The 15850-nt window shown below is 32.1% G+C and overlaps 1 pseudogene; it reads right to left on the bottom strand.

Moving 5' to 3' along the window:
• Positions 1-2557: 2557 nt before the first annotated feature.
• On the bottom strand, positions 2558-3674 carry LOC107001143 (annotated as a pseudogene).
• Between the last annotated feature and the right edge of the window lie 12176 nt (positions 3675-15850).

The raw sequence follows: 15850 nt of genomic DNA on the forward strand, positions 1-15850 counted from the left end.
CCATGACGGACCGTCACAAGCTTCGTAATCCCACACTTGTCAGACTTCCCCATCTTCCTTCAGCAGCTTCTCTACGCTGCCACCTACGGACCGTCACAGGCATGACGGACCGTCATAAGCTCCGTAGGTGGTCTCTTCTGCATTTCTCTCTCAAAATCTCCGCATTTGGCTGTGGACAAATTTCCTGCAAAACAAAGAGAAACTTGTATAAAAATTAGCACAAAAAGGGCTTTTGGACGCACTAAACTTAAGGAAAAAGCATTAATTATACCGTGAAACCACGGTATATCAGAAACCTGCTTCAATCAAGGCATTCGTCAGCTTAACATTCCATTGTCTTGAGGCTTGCTTAAGCCCGTAAAGTGACTTAATCAATTTGCATACCAAACCTTGACCTTTCCTTTTCTCATCAGATTGGAATCCCCGAGGTAATTGCATATATACTTCTTCCATAAGATCTCTTTGTAGAAAAGCATTATAAATATCCATTTGTTGAACATTCCATCCTTTTGCTGCTGCTACAGATAACATTGTTCTCACTGTCACCATTTTAACAACAGGTGAGAAAGTTTCATGGTAATCTAATCCTTCTTTTTGATTATAACCCTTAGCTACCAATCTAGCCTTAAACCTCTCAACTTATCTATCAGCTTTGTACTTGATCTTATACACCCATTTGCAACCAATGGCCTTTTTACCAATAGGTAATTCAACAAGTTCCCATGTCTTATTATCTTCAAGTGCCTTAATCTCCTCCTTCATAGCTTGAACCCACCTTTCATCTTTCATAGCCTGATGATAAGTACTTGGTTCTTTCTCCATTGAAGAGTTGACAATATAACATCGATATGACATTGAGAGACCACTATAATCAATGTTATCTGAGATAGAGTACAAGCAATTTAACTGTTTAGATTTCCCTATTTTTGTTAGGACAAAATCTTGCTGCCATAATGGAGCTTTACTTGATCTGCTGGACCTCCTAACATGATGATCCATGTGAGTTCCTCCTCCTCCTGGCACATTACAAGTGGGAGCAATCTCTGCTGCAGGCAAAAGAACTGTGTAATCTTCAATGTCATTGGCATTCATAGAAACTTCTGCTTGTCTATCTTCCATAGATGAAGGTGCACACTCCAATTCTAGGTCATCATTTATATGACTTGAATGAATAGTACCAGTATCATGCAAAAAATCTGTAGAGTGAGACTGAAAAGGAAAAATATTTTCAGTAAAGATCACATCTCGACTGATGAAAAAAATATGATGTTCAAGATCATACAATTTGTAGCCTTTTTGCGTAGTTCCATATCCCATCAAGACAGATTTAGTTGCCCTTGGACCAAACTTATCTACGTTTTGTGTATTTGTAGCATAACATAGACGCCCTATGATTCTCATGTATGATATATTTGGTTGTTTTCCAAATAGCTCATCAAAAGGAGATACATTATGCAAAACAGATAAAGGCATTCGATTGATAAAGTGCACAACTGTTGATATGCACTCTCCCCAGAATCTAATAGGTATATGTCCTTGGAATCTGATTGCTCTAGACGTTTCCAAGATGTGTCTCTGTTTTCTTTCCACCAGACCATTCTGTTGAGGTGTGTGTGGACAAGAACTCTGATGTATGATTCCATGATTAGTGATCAAATCAGCACATTGAGAATTGAAGAACTCCCCTCCATTATCTGATCTCACAGTCTTAATTTGTACATCAAACTGAGTTTTAACCATCAAAATAAATTTTCGAAGTATAGTGGAAACATTTGACTTGAGATGAAGTAAAAATACCCAAGTCCATTTGGAATGATCATCAACTAATATAAGAAAAAATCTCATGTTATTATGTGTAGAAACTTTATAAGGTCCCCATACATCCATGTGAATTAGATCAAAACATCTAGTACTTCTATTGCTACTAGCATGAAAGGGAAGTCTAATTTGTCTTGCTAATGGACATACATCACAATGACTCATGACAGAACTCTTATTGAGCTTAAGCATACTAATTTTTCTGATCACATTCAAAGGCACATGGCCTAATCTCTGATGCCACAATACTTCATCCTCACATCCTCTTGCTGCAACAAATGACCTTGATCTATGTGAAAATCGATCTTGATTCTTCAACATGTACAATCCATCTTCCTCTTCACCAATCTCCTTCACTTTCCCAGTGAAGAGATCCTGAATGAAGAAGAAATCAGGATAAAATACAACACAACAATTCAATTCCTTAGTCAGTTTGGACACTGTAAGAGATTGAACTTAAAATCAGGCGCACATAAAACATCTTTTATAACATCACCTCCTTTAAGTTGAGAACTGCCTGAATTGGTAATGAGTGTTGTGTCACCATTAGCTAATTGAACCCTTCCTGGATTATTCACTGAGGATCCAGGTTTCAATAAGGTAAGATCTCTAACAATGTGATTAGACGCTCCACTATCCACTATCCAATCTGAAGAACAATTAGCTCCAATATTACAAAGAGAAGTACCTGCAAATGTACCTGCCATATTTGCATTAACCTCATTCATGTTGTGTTTGTTCAGCATTTGTAATATTTGATTATATTGATATGGCTTGAAGTAAGAAACAAGTCCAACTCCTCCACTTGTGCTTGGTCCAAATTGAGGCTGCTGATGATTGATTCAACTCCAGATCTCTGTTTCCCTTGCATTTGTGAAAACCCTTCTGCTTGTGTTCCACTTGAAGCTTGTACAATATTAACCCTTTTCTTTCCTTTCCAATCCGAAGGATATGCAATTAACTGAAAACATATATCCTTTGTATGACCCTCCATATTACAATGAGTACATTGTTTTAACTTGTTACAATCCTCTCTAGTGTGTCCTTTCATCTCACAATGATCACAATATGAACCACCTCCTCTTTGTTGTCGACTAGATCCATAACCTCTACCTCCTTTTCCTCTAGAACCTGATCCTCCAAATTGATAACCACCTGATTTATTTGTCAATAATGCAGTAGGATCAGTGATGCCTCCACCAGAATATTCACCACTTAGTGCACGTTGAATCTCATCTTGTACAATCATGGCATAACATTGATTGACTCTGGTGGGGGATTTAGCTTATGTATGTGACTTCTAGCTTGTGCATAGCTTTCATTCAAACCCATAAGAAATTGCAATAACTTTTGCCTACCCATATTATAAGAATAATCCTTCGATCTAACACATTCGCAGGATTGAGGAGGAATTATTTAATCGAATTAATCCCAAAGATCTTTCAGCTTTGAATAATAGACTGAAACAGGGGAAATACCTTGAGTATCTGTAACTATGGCTTTGTGAAGATGAAAAATTCTGGACATATTGACTTTATTAAATCGTTCTTGCAGATCCAACCAAACTTGAGCTGCATTTGATCAAAAAAGAATTCCACTGACCAAATCCTTGCTAACATTGCTCATAATCCATGACAGGACCATTGCATTACATCTGTCCCATTGCTTCTTCTCAATTTCAGTCGTGAAACCATCTCTTTTGATGCTGCCGTCGATGAATCCTAATTTGTTCTTCATGAGCAAATTCAATTTCATCGCCCGAATCCATAACGTATAATTCTCCATTCCAGTAAGCTGTATCCCAATTTGCACTGCCCTTGGTATATCGGAAGAACCCAGAAACAAAGGATGATCATGATCTATCTTCTTCTCCATTGATCATCAACTTTGAGCTATAAAATTGAATGTAGAATAATGATTCTCAATCCCTAAGCTCTGATACCATGATAAAAACTGAATCCAATTACACAATCAGAATTGAATTATAGAAGAAGAATGAATTTCAATTTCATATCAATCAAGTACCCCTACATTGTATTACTCTCTACATATATATACATGTACTAAGTGACTTATTTACAAGAAAACCATCTTCTAGAATCTTCTCAATATCCTAACTAACTATCATATCAACTTAACTAACTATCAACTAACTATCACATGTAAACTAATCAAGTTAATTATTTACAATCTCTTTGTTATAATCTCTAATAATATACATAGAGCTATCAATAACTTACACAAATAGACACAATCATACTAAAATAGTAACGGTTGAGCAAATGTAGCACCAAAACGTTTAGTCACAGTTTCATAAATGATATGTAGTTGCAGAAATCACATATAGAAGAATGAAAAGATTAAAAGAAACGAAAATAAAAAATTTACAAACATACGAAAGTCAAAATGGGAAAATTTTAAAATGAATCTAGAATGCAGGGCCAAAAGCTCTTGCAAAAAAATATTAGTATATAGCTTCATAGAAAAAAGAATGATTAATAAGTCAACCATTGTTTCACACCTCTTGGTAAGATAAAGAGAATGATAAACTTGATATAGAATATAATCAAATTTCATCTTTAAGTGATTTAATTTTCTACAGTGCACAATTTTTCTGATTGCAAAGGAAAATATAGAAAGGAGTTTATAAGCTCGTAAAATCTTTCAAACTAGGTTGCGCTGCTTGGGATTTTCCCTGTGATGGAAAATTAGTCAACTTCACTTTACATTAGTGCATTTAAATCATATACTACTTTAATTGATTCCAATAAAAATATAACATAGGCAAACTTGGTCGGGAAATACTGGCCCAAAAAAGAGCAAAATATAAAATAAAGCACTATGAGAAAATTATAGTAAAACATCCCTACCCCACACATAGCATAAACATTAGTTTTAAAAAAAACTCAAAAAAAAAAAGAAAAGCAAAAATCAGATTGGCTATCAACAAATTTGAAACGAATTCTCAAGCAAAACATAAATTTACAATTTCATACGGCGAAATGAAAGTTCCGAATAGAACTTCAAAAGGCAAAGAAAGAGAAGACCAATGAAAAACAGATAAAAGTGATTTAGGCGGAGCATACCCAAATTCAATGGAGTAGGACTCAAACAACTGCTTCAGGTAGAGAAATGAGAAAATTGAAATTGGTTTTGTTTTCGGAGACACTTCTACCAAGACACACGAGAAGATGAGGTAAGAATGCCTTTTAAGTTTTCAATTAAAACAAAATGGACAAGTGTGTCCTTTTTTTCTCTACTCTATTTTCTTGTTTTTAACATTAATAAAAAGGATTCAAACTACAAATTTTAAAACCTAAGGATTCAAAATAATATTTTTAAAATTTGGTAAAATTCCTACTTAAAGGAACTTTGAAGAGTTCTTCATTAATAGAATAGAATTAAATGGTTGGGACGGCGAAGGAACGACAAGTTGGAAAAAAATTCAATTTTTTTCAATTTTAAAATTATTATTTAATAATGTCTATTGTGTTTTCTTCCTAGTAAATTTTCTTCTCTTTTCTATTTCAAAATATCAAAACTAGGGTTTCATAAAGAAGAAAATCATTATCATATATCTATAATATTGTTTTTTTTGTTATTTTACATTGCATTTATTGCGCTTGAAGTTAAAATTAACTCAAAAGAGCTTTTTAGTGTGTATAAAATTATTTTGTGTTAATGATTTAGCCAATTTAGTTGTTTCAGTCTACAAATTTTACAGTTACCTAGACAACTACTGAAGTTATTTATAAGAATAATTATGCATAACTTTCAGATACAAAATGGTCCAACAACTGCATGTAGTTATCAGATGATTAGATAAGTTGTTCCCACAACTACGACAGTTGTTAGACAACTGTGTTCAATTGTTGATCAATTGATTAGTTGTAGGACAAACAATATAATTATTGATGTTTAATGTACTATAATTACACATTTTCTAGTAATCCTATTAAGTTAATTTTATATCATTTACTAATTTTTTAACTATTTAAGTTTAGCTATAATGCGTCAATATAAGAGGAAAAGAATTGAAACATCTGCACCGAATCCTGATGCTGGAGAAAATGATGAGAGTTATACAACTGGTAAGAAAAGAGGTACTGCAACACTCCAAACTAGTAAGAGCAGCAATGACTTATTAGCAAAATAAAAAGGTGATGAAAATAGCGAGAAGCAATCTAGTGAGATGGAAAAAAATTTGTAAGAGCAGCAGTGACCTATTAGGTGAAGAAAAAAGTAACGAAAAGAGCAAAAATTCAAGCAAAAAAAAAAAATTAGATGATGAAAGTGATGGAAATAAATCTAGTGGAAAAGAAAAAGGTGATGAAAGTGAAAGTGATGGAGAAAGGCTTGATTCAAGTTTATGAGTGCAATATTCATATGTGTGATGAGCTGACTTTTTTCACATTGATCCAACTCATTTTCATATTGTGACCCAAACTACTCAAGCAAAGTGGGATGTTCAATTATTTGTCTGAAAATTTGTTGAATATTGCATGGTCATATGAGCGTCTAAAAATTGTGTCAAGTAACCATTCTTGTGCGGCATATGGACCATATGCTTGTACTTTAATTGATCACTGGCTTGTTGGGATGAATATGACTTGCCTTAACTTAGTTTATACTTAATAATGTACAAAATGGCTAGATTGATCTTCAACTATTATTAAACGACTTAGTTTATACTTAATAGTTTACAAAACGAGTAAATTGATATTAAACTATTTTTAAACCACTTAGTGTATACCTAATAATTTTACAAAATGGTTAGATCGATCTTCATTTATCATTAAGGACTTAGTTTATACTTAATAGTTTACAAAGCGACTAAATCGAACTTCAACTATTATTAAATGACGTAGTTCATACTTAATAATTTATAAAATGACTAGATCGATCTTGAGTTATAACTAAACGATTTACTTTATACTTAATACTTTAAAAAATGACTAAATCTATCTTCAATTATTATTAGATGACTTAATTTATACCTAATAGTTTACAAAATGGCTAGATCGATCTTCAATTATTATTAAATGATTAGTTTATACCTAATAATTAACAAAATGGCTCGATCGATCTTCAACTATTGTTTAACCACTTAGTCTATACTTAATAGTTTACAAAACAACTAAATTGATCTGCATATTATTAAACGACTTACTTTATACTTCATAGTTTATAAAACGACTAAATCGATCTTCAACTATAATTAAATGACTTAGTTTATACTTAATAATTTACAAAATCACTAGATCGGTCTTCAATTATGACTAAATGATTTAGTTTATACTTAATAATGTATAAAATGGCTAGATTGATCTTCAATTATTATGAAACGACTTAGTTTATGTTTAATAGTTTACAAAACGACTAAATTGATCTTCAACTATTATTGAACCACTTAGTTTATACCTAATAATTTAAAATGATAAATCGATCTTCAGTTATTATTAAACAACTTAGTTTATACTTAATAGTTTACAAAAAGACTAAATCGATCTTCAACTATTATTAAATAACTTACTTAAAACTTAATAATTTATGAAATGACTAGATCGATATTCAGTTATTATTAAACGACTTAGTTTATACTTAATAGTTTAAAAAATGATTAAATTGATCTTCAATTAATTATTAAACAACTTACTTATACTTAATAGTTTACAAAATGACTAAATCGATCTTCAATTATTATTAAACGATTAGCTTATACCTAATAATTTACAAAATGGCTATATCGATCTTCGGATATTATTAAACAACTTAGTTTATACTTAATAGTTTACAAAACAACTAAATGGATCTTCAACTATTATTAAATGACTTAGTTTATACATAATAATTTACAAAATGACTAGATCGATCTTCAATTATTATTAAACGACTTAGTTTATACTTAATAGTGTACAAAACGACTAAATCGATATCCAATTATTATTAAACGACTTTCTTTATACTTATTAATAGTTTACAAAATGACTAAATCTATCTTCAATTATTATTAAAGGACTTAGTTTATACCTAATAATTTACAAAATGGCTAGATCTATCTTCAATTATTATTAGACAACTATGCATGTTAGACAACTCTTCAATATTGTTGGACAACTCTTCAATATCGTTGGACAACTAATGCAGTTGTTTGAAGGACTTGATCCTTCAACTTTTGCAGTTGTCCAACAACATTAGAAATTGTCAATATAAAAATTAGAAGCTTTTAATAAAAATTAAAAGTTGTTAAGATACAATATTAAGTTGTTTGATCTAATAATCGTATCATTGAGTATATATTATAAATACGACAAAAAGTACATTTCTATAATTTTTCAATTGACCAACAACAAAACACAATTGTCTAACAACTGCACTAGTTGTTGGAACAACTTCTAATATCGTCGGACAACTAAAGACAATTGTTGGACAATAACAAAGACATCTAATTATTTCAATAAACAACTTCGATAGTTGTTCGGACAACTACAAAAGTTGTTGACTGAAACAATCACTTTGGGTTCACTAAATGCAGCTTAAGAATTGATGCAAAGTGATTTTCATACTTATAAATAATACTCTTTTTAGTTTATTCAAAGCTTAAACAAAACAAATACAATGTAAAAAAAACTCAAATATATATATTTTGATATTCTATTTTCATAAATTTTTCTTGATAGATCTTCTATATAAAAGCATAATTTTGACAATAAAGGAAGATGAAAAACAAGAAGAAAAAGAAAGAAGGATTGACAAATATAGCTACAGTTGAAGAGGATTGTAGGAAGAGAATGATGTTGAGAAAGAATGCATTTTTTTTTGTCTATTTTGACAAAAAAATTTAATATTTAAAGGTAAAGAAATAAAGAATATAGGGGCAAAATGTACTACTTAAAAGTTTGGGGCTATTTAGAAAATACTTTTTAATTTAATTAATATTATTTATTTATTTGTCACTTTTACTCAATATTTAAAACTTGAAGGACTCTCACCTAATTACCTAACTTCTTTGTCCCTTTTAATAGACCATCCCAAGAAACACGTAAATATGTAATTAAGTTAAATAGAAAAAGGCCTAAAATGCGAATTGATACAAAATTATATTTCTTCTATTTTTGGGGCCTAAAATGCCTTTGATATCAATCTTTTGCCTCTTTTTCTCCTCATCTTTAACGAACTAAACGATAGCCTCAATTAATAAATTCATTAATGACGTATCACTATCCTGTTATCTACCCTAACAATTAATAAAAATAATTAAAAATCCAAATACCCACCCGCTCTACCAATAAAAATCCCTAAATCTTTTAACCCAATCCTTCATCCCAAAACCTTGTAACCGAACTAAAATATACACTCAATCAGGAGAATCAAGAATATCAAAATAAATAATAAGCACGATACACAAATTTTTGTCCTTCCAAGTATATTTGTGGACTCCCATAATGAATCTACAAACACTTGCAGTTGAAAACCTTTCGTTGTTATGTTGGACAAAAACATTTTTTTTCTTTGAAGTTGAGAGAGTTATAAGTAAAACAATATCATAACATGTGATGAGATGACACAACTAAAATAAACTCACTTGTCAGTTATTAAGAAATTGCAGTTCAATAAGTTGACAAAAAATTGTCTAGCTAATAAAGTTTGGGGGTTTGGATATAAATAATCCACTACTCTATTAACAAAAAAAATTCAAAGAAAATGAATCTTATTTCCACAATTAAACCTTGAATGCTATGTAGTTTTTATCCAGTTCAAGCATATGTTTAGTTAAAGTTATAAGGTTTGGGGATGATGTGATGGATTAAAAGATTTAGAAAATTTTAGGGTGGAGATTTCTGGTGGAGCGGGCAGGTATTTGATATTTTAATTATTTGTTAGGTATCCAATAGAATTATGACCTTTCACGACCCAGGGGTGCCTTTTAGATGTAAGAAGGTTTATAAGACCCCAAAAGGCCTCATACAAGCCACCTAGGACATCTCCAACCCTACACTCTATTTTACTCTCCAAATATAGACTTCTCTATTTTTTCAGACATCCAACTCTAAACCAATTCTCTATTTTACTCTCTAAGAAAGAATATTCTCTCTCCTCAATATTATATTATTATTTCTTTCCTTTTTTTTCTTATTCCATAATATAAATCTTTTCTTTTTTTCCCCGGATAATCATCCTATATGATTTCATGTAATATTAAATTTTAATTTTTTGAAATTTTATTTTAATATTAAATTATACATTATTCTAAATTTCTAAAGAACAACTGCAAATATTGAAATAAAAAATCAATAAGCACAATTGCAATCCCACAACTTCTTTAAATCATGCACTAATTTCTTAATATTGTTAACTCGAGAAGCGACTAATTACCGTATTACTATATTATTGTTGTGATTTCTAAAATTATTATGTTATGCATTGTATCTATTGTTATCTTGTATTTAAATTATTATGTTATTATATTTTTAAATTAATTTGTTTTTCATTTAAATTTTGTGCATTCTTCATAGTAAAAATTCTTATAACATCAAATTGTATCACCAAGTGACAAAAATTAAAAAAATATTAAATTATTATCAATTTGATATGAAAGTAGTATATGTAAAATAAAATATTTTTAAAAATGTTGCATTAAATTTAAAAAGAATTTCATATATTAGATATTTAATTAATAGCCTTATATAAAAAATAATCTGTTAAATGCAAAAAATAAGAAATAATAATATAATATTGAAAAAGTGAATCGAGAGTATGAATGGTAGTTAACCAAATTTGGAGAACTACTATTCAACTCTCTAAAATTGGAGAGTAGAGCATAAAATAGAGAGTGATTGAAGAGGACATTCTCTATTTTGCTCTCCAAATATAGAGAATGGAGAGTAAAATAGAGTAGGGTTGAAGAGGTCTTAGCATATCATAACATAAAGTAATAGAAATGATAAAAACTTTAAAACATTCCAATACAATTGAATTCTTTATAAAATGAAGCGGAAGTCTAATATAATTATCTCAAACATTGTAAACATCATGAGTAAAGTCCTGGACACAGTTCATACATAAAAGAAAGTGGTGATCACATCCTCAAATCCAATTAGGACTCACCAATATTCACTTCCGTCATATACTACGATCCTAGCCATGATAATGAGTGTGGATGTCGCAAGATCCTTCATTTGATAAGAATGTAGGCAAAATATGGATTAGCATAATCATGTAATAAATATGCTAGATAGTATAAACAACAAAAACATCATGGTTAGTAAATACAACCCATAAGCATAATCAATGCACATGAATCATTATCATAATAAGAAAGAGATACTTCTCAAGCAACCTTACTCATCCTTAGTCAAGACTTAGGTTATCCGCCTCTATTCAAGCTTACCACATGGAGGGAATCTCTAGCAACAATTCAAGTTATTTTCTTTACATCATAGTTCTCATTATTCATACTTACTTTTAAAGACGTGGGGATTCGCCTCTTTGCCTAGCTTAAAGGCTAATGGGTATTCACCTCTTGCCTTACTTACTTTTAGATCGCGGGTACTCACCTCCACAATCTCATCATACGATGCGGGTACTCGCTTCCACATCATTTATCATATAATATGGGTACTCGCCTCCACATTATTTCATAAGGATCATGGGTAATCACCTCCATGACGATTCATCATAATAACAATATCGGGACTCACCTCTTGTTCACTTGTAGAAGTATGGGAATCGCCTCATATGCCAAGCCTATGTGTCTAGAAACTGGAAGAAGTGAAAACAAAACAAGAATACTGTGTCCACAATAGACTCTATTATTGTCATAAGCACTGGTCGAGACAAGGACCCAACTATACTTGAATTGTACCTTAAAAGTAAATATCTTATGAAAGCTTCAGGAAGAGGTGGAGGTTACCAACTCATAAATGAATCACGAATCCTAGTGAAGAGTTCAATTAGAATCGCTACCTGTCCTGCACGAATGAAACAAAAATGCAGCGTCCCTAGACAATGGGATGTTAGTACAGAAAAAAATGTACTAGTATGTAAGGCGGAAATAGAATCATAAATACTTGCTATAAAAAGGGCAATAAATACAACCTGAAACAGAAACTCTGATCGTCTTCATGGTTGACATCCTACCTTATATGAATTAAATATGTCATACCCAACCAAGTACTAGCAATGGTCGTGCTTTCTGGTAGCGAACCAACATCATATTATTCAACTTGTGGCAATCTCTGTCTCGTACATAATAATATAGGAAATACGCCCCATACCTTCCGATTATAGTTCGGAAATAGAATGCATATCATATGTCATGGGTTAGTAATGCTTTTGTGTTACATGAATCATGTTGCCAATCTTGGCTCACCTGTACTCTTGTCCTCAGAATTTTGTGATAACTTTCGTATCACATGTAAATATCTCGTATATCCATATGCTTTTCGATCAAATTAGAATACTTAAATAAAATTAGAAAAGGTAACTTAAACTTAAGAATGTTTTGAGAATTGATATATTATTTTTTGGTTTTTCAAAAAAGAAGAAAGTGGAGAGGAAGGAGGACGGTTTTCAAAACATAATGTTCCTCCCTAAAATTTCCAAGTTACAACACCTAAATAATAATAATAATAATATATACACATAGACCTACGGTCAAGGGAATCAAAAAAATAATACATAGATGCTGAGTAGTCTATATAACCAAGCAAGTGGAATATTAATTTAACGGAGTCACAAAAATACATCAGGTGCAATCCGAATGCCTTTCATAGAAGGTTTTTCTAACAATAGAATAGTAAAACAACCATTCACGATTCAGGATTCTTAAATTTATGCTCAACGGAAGTAAAGCTTAGCCTTAACATACCTCAATTCCGGGTCTTCTAGTATTAATGAGACTGTACCACTTTCTTAGAGTATGTAATCTACATGAAATCATGTTACACAACCATTACAGGAAGAATATTAACACGTGGTCAAATTAGCAATTTAGAGCTTACTAGCGGGGTAATTTGATCACCAGATCCATTTTTAATGTATGATTTATTACCTTTTCATTTCAAAATTCTACAAAAAATTAATGCCATAACAGACATTTTTGCAGCAGCTATTAACAAGTGGAGGCCTACGCAATAATCAATCATAAGCAAATAGAGTATGCGTGCACTGTAAGACCCCGAAAATGACTTAGGTGATTAGAGCCTAACATGTTGTTAATGATGGTATAAGGTCCTAAATATTTCTAATATATGGTGTAGAAGCTGTATATAAAGTATTAGGTGCATTTGAAGTCACACGTCAAGGGACAACCAAGACGTCGACGACTAAGTTACTTATGTGCCTCATATGTGGTTTTATTTGTTTATGTGTGATTAATGAGGTTTTAAGGTCTTTAAATGAGTTATTGTAGCACATATAGGCAGTGTGTCAAGTTTCGTGGAGTTTGAAGGTCAAACGTCCATGACGTTCGAAGGATGTGCCTTGAAGTGACCTTGTGTGTCTAGGCATGTTTCGTCGAGTTTTACGTGTTCGTTTTGGATGAAATTAATGTGATAGGTGATAAAATCATATAATATCATGTTTGGGTTGGAAACGTTCGGGCAAACATCCCCAAGGACCAACCAAGGGTCCTTGAGAAAGGACCCATGTTGGTGGCCAAAACTGCCAAAAGGCAGTCCACCTACGGATGGCAATCGACAGCCAGTGGCCAGGTCGACGCCCGTAGGTGGTGGGCGTCGTTGGAACATTAGACTAGGAAGACAACCTTCCATTTTCCAGGCTCTGACCCAATCGACAGTGGATAGCACGGTCCGTAAGTGGACTAACGTCCCATCGATGGTCAGTTGTCTGTGAGCCTGTGCCTGCATGCAGTTTCACTGTTAAGTTAGGCGTAGTATTGTAATTTCACCCCACTTCCAAATAAGAGTATTGGTGGTTTAATAAGGGTCTTTTGGGTATTTTAAACAAGTATATAAGTGTTTAACACTTAGAATATTTCATTCTTCCAAATTAAAACCCCAAAATCCTTTAAGAACTCCCAAAGACTCCATTGAAGTCCAAAATCAAGGAAGAGCTTGGTGTGACATTTTGAGTGAAAATTCTTCATCAAAGTGAAGAATTATCATCATTGAGGTATGTACTTTGATCCTTGAAACTTGTTTCATCAAGGAGCCCAACTCTCAAGATGTTTTCTTAAGTTTTCAAAGTTGAATTGTCCAATTTCATGATTCTACCATGCGTTCTTGCATAAATGATTTCTAAACATTGAATAATTATTTGATTGATATTGTATTTATGGTTTTAATCTAAATTTCCTATGAACCCATGAATTTGGATGAACCCTAGTTTTTGACTAAGTGGTGGGTTATTTGATATTGATGTAATGTTGATGAATTCTTATGTTGTTTTATGTGGGCTTTTAATTGATGTAATAATTGTAGTAGATTGATATCTATGTTATATTAGATTGATGAATTTGCATCGATTTGACCTTGTTCATTGATTATTGTAGTTTTATGTTGAATTGTTGGTTATGACCTTGGGTAAGGGTCTTGTGTTGTCTAATTGAGTAAGTTGACTTTGGATTGAAGTGTTGAGGATGATGTGGAGGTATGCTTCCATATTTCCCTTAATTTGATGTTATTTATACCTCTATTCTATTGTGATAGGTATGGTCCACTTATGGTGGCGGTGTTATGTGCTTTACTTGCAATTGATGTGGCCTTGTCAGCATTATTTTATGCAATATGATGATCTTGGCCTTGTTGACAACTACTTGAAGTAATGTGACAATTTGTGTAGTTTGATTATGTGAATCATGACAATATCTATCTACATGTGGAGTCATATATGTATTCTTCTATTCATGTTGTCTTAGGTGATCATGTTAGACTATGACTTTGACATTATGTGTATAGTGTTAGGGCTAAGTCTTGGTTATTACTACTTGACTATATGAGTCTATATTTGTTACATTGATGATGTTATTTTAGTATATAAGATGACTTGAAGATGTTAGGGTTGTTTCTAGGTGATTCTAGAATGACTTGCATTATGAGTTAGAAGTGAAGTATGTGTTGTCTTTTCTTGGTTGAGTTGTGTCCCTTGCTTGATGTATATATGATTATGAATATGTGATGTTTTGATTTAGGGTGTCAAATGTCTTAGTCTTGAATGTATGAATGACATGTGACATTAAATGAACTTAAGAGTCTTTTATGTGAAAACCTTGACTTAGTGGTAAATTTAAGATTGTTGAAGTTGTAAGCCGTAATGGTATCCTTCAAAGTAAAGGAATGATAGACTTAAGGTTAATTGGCTGGAACGGTATCATATTAGTCCTTAGGAAAGTCATCATGAGCTTCTTGTCGCCATTGTGAGGTAGCCCTAGTGGATCTTCTTTGGTAGGGTAAATGTGATTGGGTTATGAACTTGTTATGGAACCCTTTTATGTGAACCTAGTGTGTGAGTTGATCTATGAGAAAGAAGGCTAGCACCAAGTGAGTATGGTAAGGGATGTAATTCTAGTTAAAGAGTGAGACTAGATTACAAAGTATGACCTTCATATTCCTTAACCATGTCCCTACATGGGATTTTTCTAAGTTCTACCCTTGGCAAGTAGAACAACCTCATCGGAGTAGGATAAAACTCCGGATTCCATGTATTGCTATCATGGTCTATGACGGTTATTGACTATTCTCATCATATGGAATACCTATTAACAATAGATAAGTTTATGAGATTTAGGTGGTGGTATGGGATAATATCTAGACATAGCACAATAGACTTTGAAGGTGTGATTTGAGTTCGTAGGTCTTGTCTAAGACCATTATTTGAACATCCATTATGTGATGTATGAGTCTATTAATGAACTGATGAACTAATGACTTATGTTAAGAAGTATGTAAATGAATAAGTACCTAATCTAAAGTGACTTAAGGATTCCTTAGCTAAAGTGTGAAGAGGGCATAAGAGATGATCTCTTCATGTCTTATCTTTGGAAGTCTTGAGGATGACTCTAGTTAGGGAA

The sequence above is a fragment of the Solanum pennellii genome, chromosome 10 (genome assembly GCF_001406875.1).
Source record: "Solanum pennellii chromosome 10, SPENNV200".
NCBI lineage: Eukaryota > Viridiplantae > Streptophyta > Magnoliopsida > Solanales > Solanaceae > Solanum > Solanum pennellii.